The sequence below is a fragment of the Hyla sarda genome, unplaced genomic scaffold, assembly GCF_029499605.1.
Source record: "Hyla sarda isolate aHylSar1 unplaced genomic scaffold, aHylSar1.hap1 scaffold_1191, whole genome shotgun sequence".
NCBI classification, from domain to species: domain Eukaryota; kingdom Metazoa; phylum Chordata; class Amphibia; order Anura; family Hylidae; genus Hyla; species Hyla sarda.
Window position 1 is genome coordinate 92,516 of NW_026607814.1, and position 20,699 is coordinate 113,214.

A 20,699-nucleotide genomic window follows, 5' to 3' on the forward strand; every position below is an offset into this window, starting at 1 on the left:
CTGACATTCTGGCCTACTTTCAGCCGATGCGACTTGTCTGTCGCTGAACAGTCGCTTTTTATGTATTCAGCACCTATGTATAATGTTGTAAAAATGCTCTAGAAGCTAAAGTCGCAGAAATGTCACACATATTTGGCCTGCAACTTTCTGTGCGACAAATTCAGACAGGAAAAATCAGTATAAATCCTTAGAAAATTATCCCCCAGTGTCTCCATCTGCTGGCGGTATTGAATAAGCATTGCTGCACTGATGGGGTATGCATTAGACGAAAAAAAAGAAGAAAAAGAAGAATAATACGCCCAGAAAAGAGGCGAAAAGGAGAAAAACGTAAAAAAACGTGAAAAAAAAGTAAGAGGAAGAGAAGGGAAAAAAAGGTGGAAATGGGTTTAAAAGTGATTTCGGCGGAGAAATATATATATATATATATATATATATATATATATATATATATATACGCGCACACACACACATATATATAAACGTATTCTCCGTTGAGATATTGCAGCCGCTGCTGTGTCCAGGCCCAGGAGCCTTAGCACTGTGCTGTGATGTCACTCAATACCACTGACATCACTAGGTGTAAACAACATCTCTCCTTTGCTGTGTATGTGACTATGGAGCTGTTTGGTGATGTCGTCTATTATGGCCTTCATAGAAGCAACAGGAGATTGTTGCATCCATCTAGAACCCTCAGAACTACAGTGCTATGATGTCACTCACTTCCACAGGCCTTGCAGAGTGTAAACAACAACAACCCAGCTTTGTTGTGTATGTAACCATAGGGATTTGTGATGTCACCTAGAACCTTCACAGCAGCGACAGCTTTATGAGGAGCATCAGCACTGCTCTGCCTGAGCAGAACCATCACCGCCATAGGTTGTCAAATAACCCGGATTTAACCCACACAGGTAAGTCCAATGGGGTGCAGGCATGTCCTCTATGCTTACAGCTTCCCGTGGGTGTTGGTTTGATACCGTTTGGGGACAGCCAAGGAGGCATCTGCAGGCAACAAAGGTAGGTGTGTGCTTGTGTGTGTGTTTCCTATGCAGATCCTAAGCCCAGTGTCACATGCAAGTAGGAGGAGTAAGAAGGGTTCCTGGCAAATCCGGGTTATGGATTGCATTTAAAAAGGCCCCGTGGGAGTGCAATGGGCCCCTGTCTTGCTGCTTAGCAATAATGGTATGGGTTTAGGTTCTGCTGTGTGTACTGGTGGTTGACTGCCCCCCAGCCCAGAGTGTGCATGGAAAATTGTCTGGCAGCCTCCCTGACAGCAAGCAGTGATAGTGCCCATGAAGGGGACCTTGTTGGGCCCGCCCCTTTCACGGTTATCGCTTCTCGGCCTTTTGGCTAAGATCAAGTGTAGTATCTGTTCTTATCAGTTTAATATCTGATACGTCCCCTATCTGGGGACCATATATTAAATGGATTTTTGAGAACGGGGGCCGATTTCGAAGCTTGCTTCCGTCGCCCTATGCATTGACCCGATATGGCAGTATCTTCGGGTACAGTGCACCACCCCCTTACAGGGTTAAAAAGAAAGATTCCTACTTTCATTGCTACCTGCTTGCTGGCTAGCCAGCTAGCCAGCCCTGTGGGCCTTGCTGCTGCAGCCAAAAAACAAAAGGTGGTGCTGCTGCTGCTGCTTCTGCTGCTTCTGCTTGTGTCTGGCCGCTGTTGGAGCGTCCAGGCACAGGACTTCTGCTGCTGCTGACTAAATGGCCTCCTTAATTGGATCATTTGAGTAGCCAGCACACCTGTGCAGGTAGGGCATGACATGATAGGCAGCTGCCTTGATAGCGGGTGGGTGCTGAATGTTCCTAATTGACAAAATAAGATTAATGCTTATGAAAAAATATAAAATCTCATCCCTTCCCCAATATCGCGCCACACCCCTACCCCTTAATTCCCTGGTTGAACTTGATGGACATATGTCTTTTTTCGACCGTACTAACTATGTAACTATGTAACATAACATGGGGGGGGGGGGGGGGGGGTCTCCTGGCTGTTCACACAGGTGTGTCATTGCTGTACATTGACCATGCATTGCTTCTGTGGTATTGCAAAGGCAAAGACAAATGCTTCCAGCCATCCATTGCACTAATGGATTGGTCATCAGCTGGCTGTCTATGTCCCGCATCAATATAGACCAAAGTACAGAGGGTTAGGCTATGCTATTGTGCACCTACCTGATGCATCAGAAGGTGCGAGGCCCTTGCTAAATTCTGTGCACAGACTTTGAGATCTATACTTTAGACTGTATCTAAACCTGCTCCAACATGGACTGACATTCTGGCCTACTTTCAGCCGATGCGACTTGTCTGTCGCTGAACAGTCGCTTTTTATGTATTCAGCACCTATGTATAATGTTGTAAAAATGCTCTAGAAGCTAAAGTCGCAGAAATGTCACACATATTTGGCCTGCAACTTTCTGTGCGACAAATTCAGACAGGAAAAATCAGTATAAATCCTTAGAAAATTATCCCCCAGTGTCTCCATCTGCTGGCGGTATTGAATAAGCATTGCTGCACTGATGGGGTATGCATTAGACGAAAAAAAAGAAGAAAAAGAAGAATAATACGCCCAGAAAAGAGGCGAAAAGGAGAAAAACGTAAAAAAACGTGAAAAAAAAGTAAGAGGAAGAGAAGGGAAAAAAAGGTGGAAATGGGTTTAAAAGTGATTTCGGCGGAGAAATATATATATATATATATATATATATATATATATATATATACGCGCACACACACACATATATATAAACGTATTCTCCGTTGAGATATTGCAGCCGCTGCTGTGTCCAGGCCCAGGAGCCTTAGCACTGTGCTGTGATGTCACTCAATACCACTGACATCACTAGGTGTAAACAACATCTCTCCTTTGCTGTGTATGTGACTATGGAGCTGTTTGGTGATGTCGTCTATTACGGCCTTCATAGAAGCAACAGGAGATTGTTGCATCCATCTAGAACCCTCAGAACTACAGTGCTATGATGTCACTCACTTCCACAGGCCTTGCAGAGTGTAAACAACAACAACCCAGCTTTGTTGTGTATGTAACCATAGGGATTTGTGATGTCACCTAGAACCTTCACAGCAGCGACAGCTTTATGAGGAGCATCAGCACTGCTCTGCCTGAGCAGAACCATCACCGCCATAGGTTGTCAAATAACCCGGATTTAACCCACACAGGTAAGTCCAATGGGGTGCAGGCATGTCCTCTATGCTTACAGCTTCCCGTGGGTGTTGGTTTGATACCGTTTGGGGACAGCCAAGGAGGCATCTGCAGGCAACAAAGGTAGGTGTGTGCTTGTGTGTGTGTTTCCTATGCAGATCCTAAGCCCAGTGTCACATGCAAGTAGGAGGAGTAAGAAGGGTTCCTGGCAAATCCGGGTTATGGATTGCATTTAAAAAGGCCCCGTGGGAGTGCAATGGGCCCCTGTCTTGCTGCTTAGCAATAATGGTATGGGTTTAGGTTCTGCTGTGTGTACTGGTGGTTGACTGCCCCCCAGCCCAGAGTGTGCATGGAAAATTGTCTGGCAGCCTCCCTGACAGCAAGCAGTGATAGTGCCCATGAAGGGGACCTTGTTGGGCCCGCCCCTTTCACGGTTATCGCTTCTCGGCCTTTTGGCTAAGATCAAGTGTAGTATCTGTTCTTATCAGTTTAATATCTGATACGTCCCCTATCTGGGGACCATATATTAAATGGATTTTTGAGAACGGGGGCCGATTTCGAAGCTTGCTTCCGTCGCCCTATGCATTGACCCGATATGGCAGTATCTTCGGGTACAGTGCACCACCCCCTTACAGGGTTAAAAAGAAAGATTCCTACTTTCATTGCTACCTGCTTGCTGGCTAGCCAGCTAGCCAGCCCTGTGGGCCTTGCTGCTGCAGCCAAAAAACAAAAGGTGGTGCTGCTGCTGCTGCTTCTGCTGCTTCTGCTTGTGTCTGGCCGCTGTTGGAGCGTCCAGGCACAGGACTTCTGCTGCTGCTGACTAAATGGCCTCCTTAATTGGATCATTTGAGTAGCCAGCACACCTGTGCAGGTAGGGCATGACATGATAGGCAGCTGCCTTGATAGCGGGTGGGTGCTGAATGTTCCTAATTGACAAAATAAGATTAATGCTTATGAAGAAATATAAAATCTCATCCCTTCCCCAATATCGCGCCACACCCCTACCCCTTAATTCCCTGGTTGAACTTGATGGACATATGTCTTTTTTCGACCGTACTAACTATGTAACTATGTAACATAACATGGGGGGGGTCTCCTGGCTGTTCACACAGGTGTGTCATTGCTGTACATTGACCATGCATTGCTTCTGTGGTATTGCAAAGGCAAAGACAAATGCTTCCAGCCATCCATTGCACTAATGGATTGGTCATCAGCTGGCTGTCTATGTCCCGCATCAATATAGACCAAAGTACAGAGGGTTAGGCTATGCTATTGTGCACCTACCTGATGCATCAGAAGGTGCGAGGCCCTTGCTAAATTCTGTGCACAGACTTTGAGATCTATACTTTAGACTGTATCTAAACCTGCTCCAACATGGACTGACATTCTGGCCTACTTTCAGCCGATGCGACTTGTCTGTCGCTGAACAGTCGCTTTTTATGTATTCAGCACCTATGTATAATGTTGTAAAAATGCTCTAGAAGCTAAAGTCGCAGAAATGTCACACATATTTGGCCTGCAACTTTCTGTGCGACAAATTCAGACAGGAAAAATCAGTATAAATCCTTAGAAAATTATCCCCCAGTGTCTCCATCTGCTGGCGGTATTGAATAAGCATTGCTGCACTGATGGGGTATGCATTAGACGAAAAAAAAGAAGAAAAAGAAGAATAATACGCCCAGAAAAGAGGCGAAAAGGAGAAAAACGTAAAAAAACGTGAAAAAAAAGTAAGAGGAAGAGAAGGGAAAAAAAGGTGGAAATGGGTTTAAAAGTGATTTCGGCGGAGAAATATATATATATATATATATATATATATATATATATACGCGCACACACACACATATATATAAACGTATTCTCCGTTGAGATATTGCAGCCGCTGCTGTGTCCAGGCCCAGGAGCCTTAGCACTGTGCTGTGATGTCACTCAATACCACTGACATCACTAGGTGTAAACAACATCTCTCCTTTGCTGTGTATGTGACTATGGAGCTGTTTGGTGATGTCGTCTATTATGGCCTTCATAGAAGCAACAGGAGATTGTTGCATCCATCTAGAACCCTCAGAACTACAGTGCTATGATGTCACTCACTTCCACAGGCCTTGCAGAGTGTAAACAACAACAACCCAGCTTTGTTGTGTATGTAACCATAGGGATTTGTGATGTCACCTAGAACCTTCACAGCAGCGACAGCTTTATGAGGAGCATCAGCACTGCTCTGCCTGAGCAGAACCATCACCGCCATAGGTTGTCAAATAACCCGGATTTAACCCACACAGGTAAGTCCAATGGGGTGCAGGCATGTCCTCTATGCTTACAGCTTCCCGTGGGTGTTGGTTTGATACCGTTTGGGGACAGCCAAGGAGGCATCTGCAGGCAACAAAGGTAGGTGTGTGCTTGTGTGTGTGTTTCCTATGCAGATCCTAAGCCCAGTGTCACATGCAAGTAGGAGGAGTAAGAAGGGTTCCTGGCAAATCCGGGTTATGGATTGCATTTAAAAAGGCCCCGTGGGAGTGCAATGGGCCCCTGTCTTGCTGCTTAGCAATAATGGTATGGGTTTAGGTTCTGCTGTGTGTACTGGTGGTTGACTGCCCCCCAGCCCAGAGTGTGCATGGAAAATTGTCTGGCAGCCTCCCTGACAGCAAGCAGTGATAGTGCCCATGAAGGGGACCTTGTTGGGCCCGCCCCTTTCACGGTTATCGCTTCTCGGCCTTTTGGCTAAGATCAAGTGTAGTATCTGTTCTTATCAGTTTAATATCTGATACGTCCCCTATCTGGGGACCATATATTAAATGGATTTTTGAGAACGGGGGCCGATTTCGAAGCTTGCTTCCGTCGCCCTATGCATTGACCCGATATGGCAGTATCTTCGGGTACAGTGCACCACCCCCTTACAGGGTTAAAAAGAAAGATTCCTACTTTCATTGCTACCTGCTTGCTGGCTAGCCAGCTAGCCAGCCCTGTGGGCCTTGCTGCTGCAGCCAAAAAACAAAAGGTGGTGCTGCTGCTGCTGCTTCTGCTGCTTCTGCTTGTGTCTGGCCGCTGTTGGAGCGTCCAGGCACAGGACTTCTGCTGCTGCTGACTAAATGGCCTCCTTAATTGGATCATTTGAGTAGCCAGCACACCTGTGCAGGTAGGGCATGACATGATAGGCAGCTGCCTTGATAGCGGGTGGGTGCTGAATGTTCCTAATTGACAAAATAAGATTAATGCTTATGAAGAAATATAAAATCTCATCCCTTCCCCAATATCGCGCCACACCCCTACCCCTTAATTCCCTGGTTGAACTTGATGGACATATGTCTTTTTTCGACCGTACTAACTATGTAACTATGTAACATAACATGGGGGGGGGGGGGGGGGTCTCCTGGCTGTTCACACAGGTGTGTCATTGCTGTACATTGACCATGCATTGCTTCTGTGGTATTGCAAAGGCAAAGACAAATGCTTCCAGCCATCCATTGCACTAATGGATTGGTCATCAGCTGGCTGTCTATGTCCCGCATCAATATAGACCAAAGTACAGAGGGTTAGGCTATGCTATTGTGCACCTACCTGATGCATCAGAAGGTGCGAGGCCCTTGCTAAATTCTGTGCACAGACTTTGAGATCTATACTTTAGACTGTATCTAAACCTGCTCCAACATGGACTGACATTCTGGCCTACTTTCAGCCGATGCGACTTGTCTGTCGCTGAACAGTCGCTTTTTATGTATTCAGCACCTATGTATAATGTTGTAAAAATGCTCTAGAAGCTAAAGTCGCAGAAATGTCACACATATTTGGCCTGCAACTTTCTGTGCGACAAATTCAGACAGGAAAAATCAGTATAAATCCTTAGAAAATTATCCCCCAGTGTCTCCATCTGCTGGCGGTATTGAATAAGCATTGCTGCACTGATGGGGTATGCATTAGACGAAAAAAAAGAAGAAAAAGAAGAATAATACGCCCAGAAAAGAGGCGAAAAGGAGAAAAACGTAAAAAAACGTGAAAAAAAAGTAAGAGGAAGAGAAGGGAAAAAAAGGTGGAAATGGGTTTAAAAGTGATTTCGGCGGAGAAATATATATATATATATATATATATATATATATATATATATATATACGCGCACACACACACATATATATAAACGTATTCTCCGTTGAGATATTGCAGCCGCTGCTGTGTCCAGGCCCAGGAGCCTTAGCACTGTGCTGTGATGTCACTCAATACCACTGACATCACTAGGTGTAAACAACATCTCTCCTTTGCTGTGTATGTGACTATGGAGCTGTTTGGTGATGTCGTCTATTATGGCCTTCATAGAAGCAACAGGAGATTGTTGCATCCATCTAGAACCCTCAGAACTACAGTGCTATGATGTCACTCACTTCCACAGGCCTTGCAGAGTGTAAACAACAACAACCCAGCTTTGTTGTGTATGTAACCATAGGGATTTGTGATGTCACCTAGAACCTTCACAGCAGCGACAGCTTTATGAGGAGCATCAGCACTGCTCTGCCTGAGCAGAACCATCACCGCCATAGGTTGTCAAATAACCCGGATTTAACCCACACAGGTAAGTCCAATGGGGTGCAGGCATGTCCTCTATGCTTACAGCTTCCCGTGGGTGTTGGTTTGATACCGTTTGGGGACAGCCAAGGAGGCATCTGCAGGCAACAAAGGTAGGTGTGTGCTTGTGTGTGTGTTTCCTATGCAGATCCTAAGCCCAGTGTCACATGCAAGTAGGAGGAGTAAGAAGGGTTCCTGGCAAATCCGGGTTATGGATTGCATTTAAAAAGGCCCCGTGGGAGTGCAATGGGCCCCTGTCTTGCTGCTTAGCAATAATGGTATGGGTTTAGGTTCTGCTGTGTGTACTGGTGGTTGACTGCCCCCCAGCCCAGAGTGTGCATGGAAAATTGTCTGGCAGCCTCCCTGACAGCAAGCAGTGATAGTGCCCATGAAGGGGACCTTGTTGGGCCCGCCCCTTTCACGGTTATCGCTTCTCGGCCTTTTGGCTAAGATCAAGTGTAGTATCTGTTCTTATCAGTTTAATATCTGATACGTCCCCTATCTGGGGACCATATATTAAATGGATTTTTGAGAACGGGGGCCGATTTCGAAGCTTGCTTCCGTCGCCCTATGCATTGACCCGATATGGCAGTATCTTCGGGTACAGTGCACCACCCCCTTACAGGGTTAAAAAGAAAGATTCCTACTTTCATTGCTACCTGCTTGCTGGCTAGCCAGCTAGCCAGCCCTGTGGGCCTTGCTGCTGCAGCCAAAAAACAAAAGGTGGTGCTGCTGCTGCTGCTTCTGCTGCTTCTGCTTGTGTCTGGCCGCTGTTGGAGCGTCCAGGCACAGGACTTCTGCTGCTGCTGACTAAATGGCCTCCTTAATTGGATCATTTGAGTAGCCAGCACACCTGTGCAGGTAGGGCATGACATGATAGGCAGCTGCCTTGATAGCGGGTGGGTGCTGAATGTTCCTAATTGACAAAATAAGATTAATGCTTATGAAGAAATATAAAATCTCATCCCTTCCCCAATATCGCGCCACACCCCTACCCCTTAATTCCCTGGTTGAACTTGATGGACATATGTCTTTTTTCGACCGTACTAACTATGTAACTATGTAACATAACATGGGGGGGGGGGGGGGTCTCCTGGCTGTTCACACAGGTGTGTCATTGCTGTACATTGACCATGCATTGCTTCTGTGGTATTGCAAAGGCAAAGACAAATGCTTCCAGCCATCCATTGCACTAATGGATTGGTCATCAGCTGGCTGTCTATGTCCCGCATCAATATAGACCAAAGTACAGAGGGTTAGGCTATGCTATTGTGCACCTACCTGATGCATCAGAAGGTGCGAGGCCCTTGCTAAATTCTGTGCACAGACTTTGAGATCTATACTTTAGACTGTATCTAAACCTGCTCCAACATGGACTGACATTCTGGCCTACTTTCAGCCGATGCGACTTGTCTGTCGCTGAACAGTCGCTTTTTATGTATTCAGCACCTATGTATAATGTTGTAAAAATGCTCTAGAAGCTAAAGTCGCAGAAATGTCACACATATTTGGCCTGCAACTTTCTGTGCGACAAATTCAGACAGGAAAAATCAGTATAAATCCTTAGAAAATTATCCCCCAGTGTCTCCATCTGCTGGCGGTATTGAATAAGCATTGCTGCACTGATGGGGTATGCATTAGACGAAAAAAAAGAAGAAAAAGAAGAATAATACGCCCAGAAAAGAGGCGAAAAGGAGAAAAACGTAAAAAAACGTGAAAAAAAAGTAAGAGGAAGAGAAGGGAAAAAAAGGTGGAAATGGGTTTAAAAGTGATTTCGGCGGAGAAATATATATATATATATATATATATATATATATATATATATATATACGCGCACACACACACATATATATAAACGTATTCTCCGTTGAGATATTGCAGCCGCTGCTGTGTCCAGGCCCAGGAGCCTTAGCACTGTGCTGTGATGTCACTCAATACCACTGACATCACTAGGTGTAAACAACATCTCTCCTTTGCTGTGTATGTGACTATGGAGCTGTTTGGTGATGTCGTCTATTATGGCCTTCATAGAAGCAACAGGAGATTGTTGCATCCATCTAGAACCCTCAGAACTACAGTGCTATGATGTCACTCACTTCCACAGGCCTTGCAGAGTGTAAACAACAACAACCCAGCTTTGTTGTGTATGTAACCATAGGGATTTGTGATGTCACCTAGAACCTTCACAGCAGCGACAGCTTTATGAGGAGCATCAGCACTGCTCTGCCTGAGCAGAACCATCACCGCCATAGGTTGTCAAATAACCCGGATTTAACCCACACAGGTAAGTCCAATGGGGTGCAGGCATGTCCTCTATGCTTACAGCTTCCCGTGGGTGTTGGTTTGATACCGTTTGGGGACAGCCAAGGAGGCATCTGCAGGCAACAAAGGTAGGTGTGTGCTTGTGTGTGTGTTTCCTATGCAGATCCTAAGCCCAGTGTCACATGCAAGTAGGAGGAGTAAGAAGGGTTCCTGGCAAATCCGGGTTATGGATTGCATTTAAAAAGGCCCCGTGGGAGTGCAATGGGCCCCTGTCTTGCTGCTTAGCAATAATGGTATGGGTTTAGGTTCTGCTGTGTGTACTGGTGGTTGACTGCCCCCCAGCCCAGAGTGTGCATGGAAAATTGTCTGGCAGCCTCCCTGACAGCAAGCAGTGATAGTGCCCATGAAGGGGACCTTGTTGGGCCCGCCCCTTTCACGGTTATCGCTTCTCGGCCTTTTGGCTAAGATCAAGTGTAGTATCTGTTCTTATCAGTTTAATATCTGATACGTCCCCTATCTGGGGACCATATATTAAATGGATTTTTGAGAACGGGGGCCGATTTCGAAGCTTGCTTCCGTCGCCCTATGCATTGACCCGATATGGCAGTATCTTCGGGTACAGTGCACCACCCCCTTACAGGGTTAAAAAGAAAGATTCCTACTTTCATTGCTACCTGCTTGCTGGCTAGCCAGCTAGCCAGCCCTGTGGGCCTTGCTGCTGCAGCCAAAAAACAAAAGGTGGTGCTGCTGCTGCTGCTTCTGCTGCTTCTGCTTGTGTCTGGCCGCTGTTGGAGCGTCCAGGCACAGGACTTCTGCTGCTGCTGACTAAATGGCCTCCTTAATTGGATCATTTGAGTAGCCAGCACACCTGTGCAGGTAGGGCATGACATGATAGGCAGCTGCCTTGATAGCGGGTGGGTGCTGAATGTTCCTAATTGACAAAATAAGATTAATGCTTATGAAGAAATATAAAATCTCATCCCTTCCCCAATATCGCGCCACACCCCTACCCCTTAATTCCCTGGTTGAACTTGATGGACATATGTCTTTTTTCGACCGTACTAACTATGTAACTATGTAACATAACATGGGGGGGGGGGGGGGGGGGGTCTCCTGGCTGTTCACACAGGTGTGTCATTGCTGTACATTGACCATGCATTGCTTCTGTGGTATTGCAAAGGCAAAGACAAATGCTTCCAGCCATCCATTGCACTAATGGATTGGTCATCAGCTGGCTGTCTATGTCCCGCATCAATATAGACCAAAGTACAGAGGGTTAGGCTATGCTATTGTGCACCTACCTGATGCATCAGAAGGTGCGAGGCCCTTGCTAAATTCTGTGCACAGACTTTGAGATCTATACTTTAGACTGTATCTAAACCTGCTCCAACATGGACTGACATTCTGGCCTACTTTCAGCCGATGCGACTTGTCTGTCGCTGAACAGTCGCTTTTTATGTATTCAGCACCTATGTATAATGTTGTAAAAATGCTCTAGAAGCTAAAGTCGCAGAAATGTCACACATATTTGGCCTGCAACTTTCTGTGCGACAAATTCAGACAGGAAAAATCAGTATAAATCCTTAGAAAATTATCCCCCAGTGTCTCCATCTGCTGGCGGTATTGAATAAGCATTGCTGCACTGATGGGGTATGCATTAGACGAAAAAAAAGAAGAAAAAGAAGAATAATACGCCCAGAAAAGAGGCGAAAAGGAGAAAAACGTAAAAAAACGTGAAAAAAAAGTAAGAGGAAGAGAAGGGAAAAAAAGGTGGAAATGGGTTTAAAAGTGATTTCGGCGGAGAAATATATATATATATATATATATATATATATATATATATATATATACGCGCACACACACACATATATATAAACGTATTCTCCGTTGAGATATTGCAGCCGCTGCTGTGTCCAGGCCCAGGATCCTTAGCACTGTGCTGTGATGTCACTCAATACCACTGACATCACTAGGTGTAAACAACATCTCTCCTTTGCTGTGTATGTGACTATGGAGCTGTTTGGTGATGTCGTCTATTATGGCCTTCATAGAAGCAACAGGAGATTGTTGCATCCATCTAGAACCCTCAGAACTACAGTGCTATGATGTCACTCACTTCCACAGGCCTTGCAGAGTGTAAACAACAACAACCCAGCTTTGTTGTGTATGTAACCATAGGGATTTGTGATGTCACCTAGAACCTTCACAGCAGCGACAGCTTTATGAGGAGCATCAGCACTGCTCTGCCTGAGCAGAACCATCACCGCCATAGGTTGTCAAATAACCCGGATTTAACCCACACAGGTAAGTCCAATGGGGTGCAGGCATGTCCTCTATGCTTACAGCTTCCCGTGGGTGTTGGTTTGATACCGTTTGGGGACAGCCAAGGAGGCATCTGCAGGCAACAAAGGTAGGTGTGTGCTTGTGTGTGTGTTTCCTATGCAGATCCTAAGCCCAGTGTCACATGCAAGTAGGAGGAGTAAGAAGGGTTCCTGGCAAATCCGGGTTATGGATTGCATTTAAAAAGGCCCCGTGGGAGTGCAATGGGCCCCTGTCTTGCTGCTTAGCAATAATGGTATGGGTTTAGGTTCTGCTGTGTGTACTGGTGGTTGACTGCCCCCCAGCCCAGAGTGTGCATGGAAAATTGTCTGGCAGCCTCCCTGACAGCAAGCAGTGATAGTGCCCATGAAGGGGACCTTGTTGGGCCCGCCCCTTTCACGGTTATCGCTTCTCGGCCTTTTGGCTAAGATCAAGTGTAGTATCTGTTCTTATCAGTTTAATATCTGATACGTCCCCTATCTGGGGACCATATATTAAATGGATTTTTGAGAACGGGGGCCGATTTCGAAGCTTGCTTCCGTCGCCCTATGCATTGACCCGATATGGCAGTATCTTCGGGTACAGTGCACCACCCCCTTACAGGGTTAAAAAGAAAGATTCCTACTTTCATTGCTACCTGCTTGCTGGCTAGCCAGCTAGCCAGCCCTGTGGGCCTTGCTGCTGCAGCCAAAAAACAAAAGGTGGTGCTGCTGCTGCTGCTTCTGCTGCTTCTGCTTGTGTCTGGCCGCTGTTGGAGCGTCCAGGCACAGGACTTCTGCTGCTGCTGACTAAATGGCCTCCTTAATTGGATCATTTGAGTAGCCAGCACACCTGTGCAGGTAGGGCATGACATGATAGGCAGCTGCCTTGATAGCGGGTGGGTGCTGAATGTTCCTAATTGACAAAATAAGATTAATGCTTATGAAGAAATATAAAATCTCATCCCTTCCCCAATATCGCGCCACACCCCTACCCCTTAATTCCCTGGTTGAACTTGATGGACATATGTCTTTTTTCGACCGTACTAACTATGTAACTATGTAACATAACATGGGGGGGGGGGTCTCCTGGCTGTTCACACAGGTGTGTCATTGCTGTACATTGACCATGCATTGCTTCTGTGGTATTGCAAAGGCAAAGACAAATGCTTCCAGCCATCCATTGCACTAATGGATTGGTCATCAGCTGGCTGTCTATGTCCCGCATCAATATAGACCAAAGTACAGAGGGTTAGGCTATGCTATTGTGCACCTACCTGATGCATCAGAAGGTGCGAGGCCCTTGCTAAATTCTGTGCACAGACTTTGAGATCTATACTTTAGACTGTATCTAAACCTGCTCCAACATGGACTGACATTCTGGCCTACTTTCAGCCGATGTGACTTGTCTGTCGCTGAACAGTCGCTTTTTATGTATTCAGCACCTATGTATAATGTTGTAAAAATGCTCTAGAAGCTAAAGTCGCAGAAATGTCACACATATTTGGCCTGCAACTTTCTGTGCGACAAATTCAGACAGGAAAAATCAGTATAAATCCTTAGAAAATTATCCCCCAGTGTCTCCATCTGCTGGCGGTATTGAATAAGCATTGCTGCACTGATGGGGTATGCATTAGACGAAAAAAAAGAAGAAAAAGAAGAATAATACGCCCAGAAAAGAGGCGAAAAGGAGAAAAACGTAAAAAAACGTGAAAAAAAAGTAAGAGGAAGAGAAGGGAAAAAAAGGTGGAAATGGGTTTAAAAGTGATTTCGGCGGAGAAATATATATATATATATATATATATATATATATATATATATATACGCGCACACACACACATATATATAAACGTATTCTCCGTTGAGATATTGCAGCCGCTGCTGTGTCCAGGCCCAGGAGCCTTAGCACTGTGCTGTGATGTCACTCAATACCACTGACATCACTAGGTGTAAACAACATCTCTCCTTTGCTGTGTATGTGACTATGGAGCTGTTTGGTGATGTCGTCTATTATGGCCTTCATAGAAGCAACAGGAGATTGTTGCATCCATCTAGAACCCTCAGAACTACAGTGCTATGATGTCACTCACTTCCACAGGCCTTGCAGAGTGTAAACAACAACAACCCAGCTTTGTTGTGTATGTAACCATAGGGATTTGTGATGTCACCTAGAACCTTCACAGCAGCGACAGCTTTATGAGGAGCATCAGCACTGCTCTGCCTGAGCAGAACCATCACCGCCATAGGTTGTCAAATAACCCGGATTTAACCCACACAGGTAAGTCCAATGGGGTGCAGGCATGTCCTCTATGCTTACAGCTTCCCGTGGGTGTTGGTTTGATACCGTTTGGGGACAGCCAAGGAGGCATCTGCAGGCAACAAAGGTAGGTGTGTGCTTGTGTGTGTGTTTCCTATGCAGATCCTAAGCCCAGTGTCACATGCAAGTAGGAGGAGTAAGAAGGGTTCCTGGCAAATCCGGGTTATGGATTGCATTTAAAAAGGCCCCGTGGGAGTGCAATGGGCCCCTGTCTTGCTGCTTAGCAATAATGGTATGGGTTTAGGTTCTGCTGTGTGTACTGGTGGTTGACTGCCCCCCAGCCCAGAGTGTGCATGGAAAATTGTCTGGCAGCCTCCCTGACAGCAAGCAGTGATAGTGCCCATGAAGGGGACCTTGTTGGGCCCGCCCCTTTCACGGTTATCGCTTCTCGGCCTTTTGGCTAAGATCAAGTGTAGTATCTGTTCTTATCAGTTTAATATCTGATACGTCCCCTATCTGGGGACCATATATTAAATGGATTTTTGAGAACGGGGGCCGATTTCGAAGCTTGCTTCCGTCGCCCTATGCATTGACCCGATATGGCAGTATCTTCGGGTACAGTGCACCACCCCCTTACAGGGTTAAAAAGAAAGATTCCTACTTTCATTGCTACCTGCTTGCTGGCTAGCCAGCTAGCCAGCCCTGTGGGCCTTGCTGCTGCAGCCAAAAAACAAAAGGTGGTGCTGCTGCTGCTGCTTCTGCTGCTTCTGCTTGTGTCTGGCCGCTGTTGGAGCGTCCAGGCACAGGACTTCTGCTGCTGCTGACTAAATGGCCTCCTTAATTGGATCATTTGAGTAGCCAGCACACCTGTGCAGGTAGGGCATGACATGATAGGCAGCTGCCTTGATAGCGGGTGGGTGCTGAATGTTCCTAATTGACAAAATAAGATTAATGCTTATGAAGAAATATAAAATCTCATCCCTTCCCCAATATCGCGCCACACCCCTACCCCTTAATTCCCTGGTTGAACTTGATGGACATATGTCTTTTTTCGACCGTACTAACTATGTAACTATGTAACATAACATGGGGGGGGGGGTCTCCTGGCTGTTCACACAGGTGTGTCATTGCTGTACATTGACCATGCATTGCTTCTGTGGTATTGCAAAGGCAAAGACAAATGCTTCCAGCCATCCATTGCACTAATGGATTGGTCATCAGCTGGCTGTCTATGTCCCGCATCAATATAGACCAAAGTACAGAGGGTTAGGCTATGCTATTGTGCACCTACCTGATGCATCAGAAGGTGCGAGGCCCTTGCTAAATTCTGTGCACAGACTTTGAGATCTATACTTTAGACTGTATCTAAACCTGCTCCAACATGGACTGACATTCTGGCCTACTTTCAGCCGATGTGACTTGTCTGTCGCTGAACAGTCGCTTTTTATGTATTCAGCACCTATGTATAATGTTGTAAAAATGCTCTAGAAGCTAAAGTCGCAGAAATGTCACACATATTTGGCCTGCAACTTTCTGTGCGACAAATTCAGACAGGAAAAATCAGTATAAATCCTTAGAAAATTATCCCCCAGTGTCTCCATCTGCTGGCGGTATTGAATAAGCATTGCTGCACTGATGGGGTATGCATTAGACGAAAAAAAAGAAGAAAAAGAAGAATAATACGCCCAGAAAAGAGGCGAAAAGGAGAAAAACGTAAAAAAACGTGAAAAAAAAGTAAGAGGAAGAGAAGGGAAAAAAAGGTGGAAATGGGTTTAAAAGTGATTTCGGCGGAGAAATATATATATATATATATATATATATATATATATATATATATATATACGCGCACACACACACATATATATAAACGTATTCTCCGTTGAGATATTGCAGCCGCTGCTGTGTCCAGGCCCAGGAGCCTTAGCACTGTGCTGTGATGTCACTCAATACCACTGACATCACTAGGTGTAAACAACATCTCTCCTTTGCTGTGTATGTGACTATGGAGCTGTTTGGTGATGTCGTCTATTATGGCCTTCATAGAAGCAACAGGAGATTGTTGCATCCATCTAGAACCCTCAGAACTACAGTGCTATGATGTCACTCACTTCCACAGGCCTTGCAGAGTGTAAACAACAACAACCCAGCTTTGTTGTGTATGTAACCATAGGGATTTGTGATGTCACCTAGAACCTTCACAGCAGCGACAGCTTTATGAGGAGCATCAGCACTGCTCTGCCTGAGCAGAACCATCACCGCCATAGGTTGTCAAATAACCCGGATTTAACCCACACAGGTAAGTCCAATGGGGTGCAGGCATGTCCTCTATGCTTACAGCTTCCCGTGGGTGTTGGTTTGATACCGTTTGGGGACAGCCAAGGAGGCATCTGCAGGCAACAAAGGTAGGTGTGTGCTTGTGTGTGTGTTTCCTATGCAGATCCTAAGCCCAGTGTCACATGCAAGTAGGAGGAGTAAGAAGGGTTCCTGGCAAATCCGGGTTATGGATTGCATTTAAAAAGGCCCCGTGGGAGTGCAATGGGCCCCTGTCTTGCTGCTTAGCAATAATGGTATGGGTTTAGGTTCTGCTGTGTGTACTGGTGGTTGACTGCCCCCCAGCCCAGAGTGTGCATGGAAAATTGTCTGGCAGCCTCCCTGACAGCAAGCAGTGATAGTGCCCATGAAGGGGACCTTGTTGGGCCCGCCCCTTTCACGGTTATCGCTTCTCGGCCTTTTGGCTAAGATCAAGTGTAGTATCTGTTCTTATCAGTTTAATATCTGATACGTCCCCTATCTGGGGACCATATATTAAATGGATTTTTGAGAACGGGGGCCGATTTCGAAGCTTGCTTCCGTCGCCCTATGCATTGACCCGATATGGCAGTATCTTCGGGTACAGTGCACCACCCCCTTACAGGGTTAAAAAGAAAGATTCCTACTTTCATTGCTACCTGCTTGCTGGCTAGCCAGCTAGCCAGCCCTGTGGGCCTTGCTGCTGCAGCCAAAAAACAAAAGGTGGTGCTGCTGCTGCTGCTTCTGCTGCTTCTGCTTGTGTCTGGCCGCTGTTGGAGCGTCCAGGCACAGGACTTCTGCTGCTGCTGACTAAATGGCCTCCTTAATTGGATCATTTGAGTAGCCAGCACACCTGTGCAGGTAGGGCATGACATGATAGGCAGCTGCCTTGATAGCGGGTGGGTGCTGAATGTTCCTAATTGACAAAATAAGATTAATGCTTATGAAGAAATATAAAATCTCATCCCTTCCCCAATATCGCGCCACACCCCTACCCCTTAATTCCCTGGTTGAACTTGATGGACATATGTCTTTTTTCGACCGTACTAACTATGTAACTATGTAACATAACATGGGGGGGGGGGGGGGGGTCTCCTGGCTGTTCACACAGGTGTGTCATTGCTGTACATTGACCATGCATTGCTTCTGTGGTATTGCAAAGGCAAAGACAAATGCTTCCAGCCATCCATTGCACTAATGGATTGGTCATCAGCTGGCTGTCTATGTCCCGCATCAATATAGACCAAAGTACAGAGGGTTAGGCTATGCTATTGTGCACCTACCTGATGCATCAGAAGGTGCGAGGCCCTTGCTAAATTCTGTGCACAGACTTTGAGATCTATACTTTAGACTGTATCTAAACCTGCTCCAACATGGACTGACATTCTGGCCTACTTTCAGCCGATGCGACTTGTCTGTCGCTGAACAGTCGCTTTTTATGTATTCAGCACCTATGTATAATGTTGTAAAAATGCTCTAGAAGCTAAAGTCGCAGAAATGTCACACATATTTGGCCTGCAACTTTCTGTGCGACAAATTCAGACAGGAAAAATCAGTATAAATCCTTAGAAAATTATCCCCCAGTGTCTCCATCTGCTGGCGGTATTGAATAAGCATTGCTGCACTGATGGGGTATGCATTAGACGAAAAAAAAGAAGAAAAAGAAGAATAATACGCCCAGAAAAGAGGCGAAAAGGAGAAAAACGTAAAAAAACGTGAAAAAAAAGTAAGAGGAAGAGAAGGGAAAAAAAGGTGGAAATGGGTTTAAAAGTGATTTCGGCGGAGAAATATATATATATATATATATATATATATATATATATATATATATATACGCGCACACACACACATATATATAAACGTATTCTCCGTTGAGATATTGCAGCCGCTGCTGTGTCCAGGCCCAGGAGCCTTAGCACTGTGCTGTGATGTCACTCAATACCACTGACATCACTAGGTGTAAACAACATCTCTCCTTTGCTGTGTATGTGACTATGGAGCTGTTTGGTGATGTCGTCTATTATGGCCTTCATAGAAGCAACAGGAGATTGTTGCATCCATCTAGAACCCTCAGAACTACAGTGCTATGATGTCACTCACTTCCACAGGCCTTGCAGAGTGTAAACAACAACAACCCAGCTTTGTTGTGTATGTAACCATAGGGATTTGTGATGTCACCTAGAACCTTCACAGCAGCGACAGCTTTATGAGGAGCATCAGCACTGCTCTGCCTGAGCAGAACCATCACCGCCATAGGTTGTCAAATAACCCGGATTTAACCCACACAGGTAAGTCCAATGGGGTGCAGGCATGTCCTCTATGCTTACAGCTTCCCGTGGGTGTTGGTTTGATACCGTTTGGGGACAGCCAAGGAGGCATCTGCAGGCAACAAAGGTAGGTGTGTGCTTGTGTGTGTGTTTCCTATGCAGATCCTAAGCCCAGTGTCACATGCAAGTAGGAGGAGTAAGAAGGGTTCCTGGCAAATCCGGGTTATGGATTGCATTTAAAAAGGCCCCGTGGGAGTGCAATGGGCCCCTGTCTTGCTGCTTAGCAATAATGGTATGGGTTTAGGTTCTGCTGTGTGTACTGGTGGTTGACTGCCCCCCAGCCCAGAGTGTGCATGGAAAATTGTCTGGCAGCCTCCCTGACAGCAAGCAGTGATAGTGCCCATGAAGGGGACCTTGTTGGGCCCGCCCCTTTCACGGTTATCGCTTCTCGGCCTTTTGGCTAAGATCAAGTGTAGTATCTGTTCTTATCAGTTTAATATCTGATACGTCCCCTATCTGGGGACCATATATTAAATGGATTTTTGAGAACGGGGGCCGATTTCGAAGCTTGCTTCCGTCGCCCTATGCATTGACCCGATATGGCAGTATCTTCGGGTACAGTGCACCACCCCCTTACAGGGTTAAAAAGAAAGATTCCTACTTTCATTGCTACCTGCTTGCTGGCTAGCCAGCTAGCCAGCCCTGTGGGCCTTGCTGCTGCAGCCAAAAAACAAAAGGTGGTGCTGCTGCTGCTGCTTCTGCTGCTTCTGCTTGTGTCTGGCCGCTGTTGGAGCGTCCAGGCACAGGACTTCTGCTGCTGCTGACTAAATGGCCTCCTTAATTGGATCATTTGAGTAGCCAGCACACCTGTGCAGGTAGGGCATGACATGATAGGCAGCTGCCTTGATAGCGGGTGGGTGCTGAATGTTCCTAATTGACAAAATAAGATTAATGCTTATGAAGAAATATAAAATCTCATCCCTTCCCCAATATCGCGCCACACCCCTACCCCTTAATTCCCTGGTTGAACTTGATGGACATATGTCTTTTTTCGACCGTACTAACTATGTAACTATGTAACATAACATGGGGGGGGGGGGGGGGGGGTCTCCTGGCTGTTCACACAGGTGTGTCATTGCTGTACATTGACCATGCATTGCTTCTGTGGTATTGCAAAGGCAAAGACAAATGCTTCCAGCCATCCATTGCACTAATGGATTGGTCATCAGCTGGCTGTCTATGTCCCGCATCAATATAGACCAAAGTACAGAGGGTTAGGCTATGCTATTGTGCACCTACCTGATGCATCAGAAGGTGCGAGGCCCTTGCTAAATTCTGTGCACAGACTTTGAGATCTATACTTTAGACTGTATCTAAACCTGCTCCAACATGGACTGACATTCTGGCCTACTTTCAGCCGATGCGACTTGTCTGTCGCTGAACAGTCGCTTTTTATGTATTCAGCACCTATGTATAATGTTGTAAAAATGCTCTAGAAGCTAAAGTCGCAGAAATGTCACACATATTTGGCCTGCAACTTTCTGTGCGACAAATTCAGACAGGAAAAATCAGTATAAATCCTTAGAAAATTATCCCCCAGTGTCTCCA

At 46.0% G+C, this 20,699-nt stretch overlaps 9 non-coding genes across 9 annotated transcripts; all 9 read left to right on the forward strand.

Moving 5' to 3' along the window:
* The first annotated feature begins 1,327 nt into the window (after positions 1-1,327).
* Positions 1,328-1,518, forward strand: LOC130303137 (U2 spliceosomal RNA). The gene has a single exon (XR_008853252.1). It is a non-coding gene; the product is annotated as a U2 spliceosomal RNA (small nuclear RNA).
* A 2,086-nt stretch (positions 1,519-3,604) lies between these two features.
* LOC130303139 (U2 spliceosomal RNA) lies at positions 3,605-3,795 on the forward strand. Its single transcript, XR_008853254.1, has one exon. It is a non-coding gene; the product is annotated as a U2 spliceosomal RNA (small nuclear RNA).
* Positions 3,796-5,866: 2,071 nt separating this feature from the next.
* LOC130303140 (U2 spliceosomal RNA) lies at positions 5,867-6,057 on the forward strand. Its single transcript, XR_008853255.1, has one exon. It is a non-coding gene; the product is annotated as a U2 spliceosomal RNA (small nuclear RNA).
* Positions 6,058-8,145: 2,088 nt separating this feature from the next.
* LOC130303141 (U2 spliceosomal RNA) lies at positions 8,146-8,336 on the forward strand. Its single transcript, XR_008853256.1, has one exon. It is a non-coding gene; the product is annotated as a U2 spliceosomal RNA (small nuclear RNA).
* Positions 8,337-10,422: 2,086 nt separating this feature from the next.
* Positions 10,423-10,613, forward strand: LOC130303142 (U2 spliceosomal RNA). The gene has a single exon (XR_008853257.1). It is a non-coding gene; the product is annotated as a U2 spliceosomal RNA (small nuclear RNA).
* Positions 10,614-12,704: 2,091 nt separating this feature from the next.
* LOC130303143 (U2 spliceosomal RNA) lies at positions 12,705-12,895 on the forward strand. The gene has a single exon (XR_008853258.1). It is a non-coding gene; the product is annotated as a U2 spliceosomal RNA (small nuclear RNA).
* Positions 12,896-14,975: 2,080 nt separating this feature from the next.
* On the forward strand, positions 14,976-15,166 carry LOC130303144 (U2 spliceosomal RNA). Its single transcript, XR_008853259.1, has one exon. It is a non-coding gene; the product is annotated as a U2 spliceosomal RNA (small nuclear RNA).
* Positions 15,167-17,250: 2,084 nt separating this feature from the next.
* LOC130303145 (U2 spliceosomal RNA) lies at positions 17,251-17,441 on the forward strand. The gene has a single exon (XR_008853260.1). It is a non-coding gene; the product is annotated as a U2 spliceosomal RNA (small nuclear RNA).
* Positions 17,442-19,531: 2,090 nt separating this feature from the next.
* LOC130303146 (U2 spliceosomal RNA) lies at positions 19,532-19,722 on the forward strand. Its single transcript, XR_008853261.1, has one exon. It is a non-coding gene; the product is annotated as a U2 spliceosomal RNA (small nuclear RNA).
* Positions 19,723-20,699: the final 977 nt, after the last annotated feature.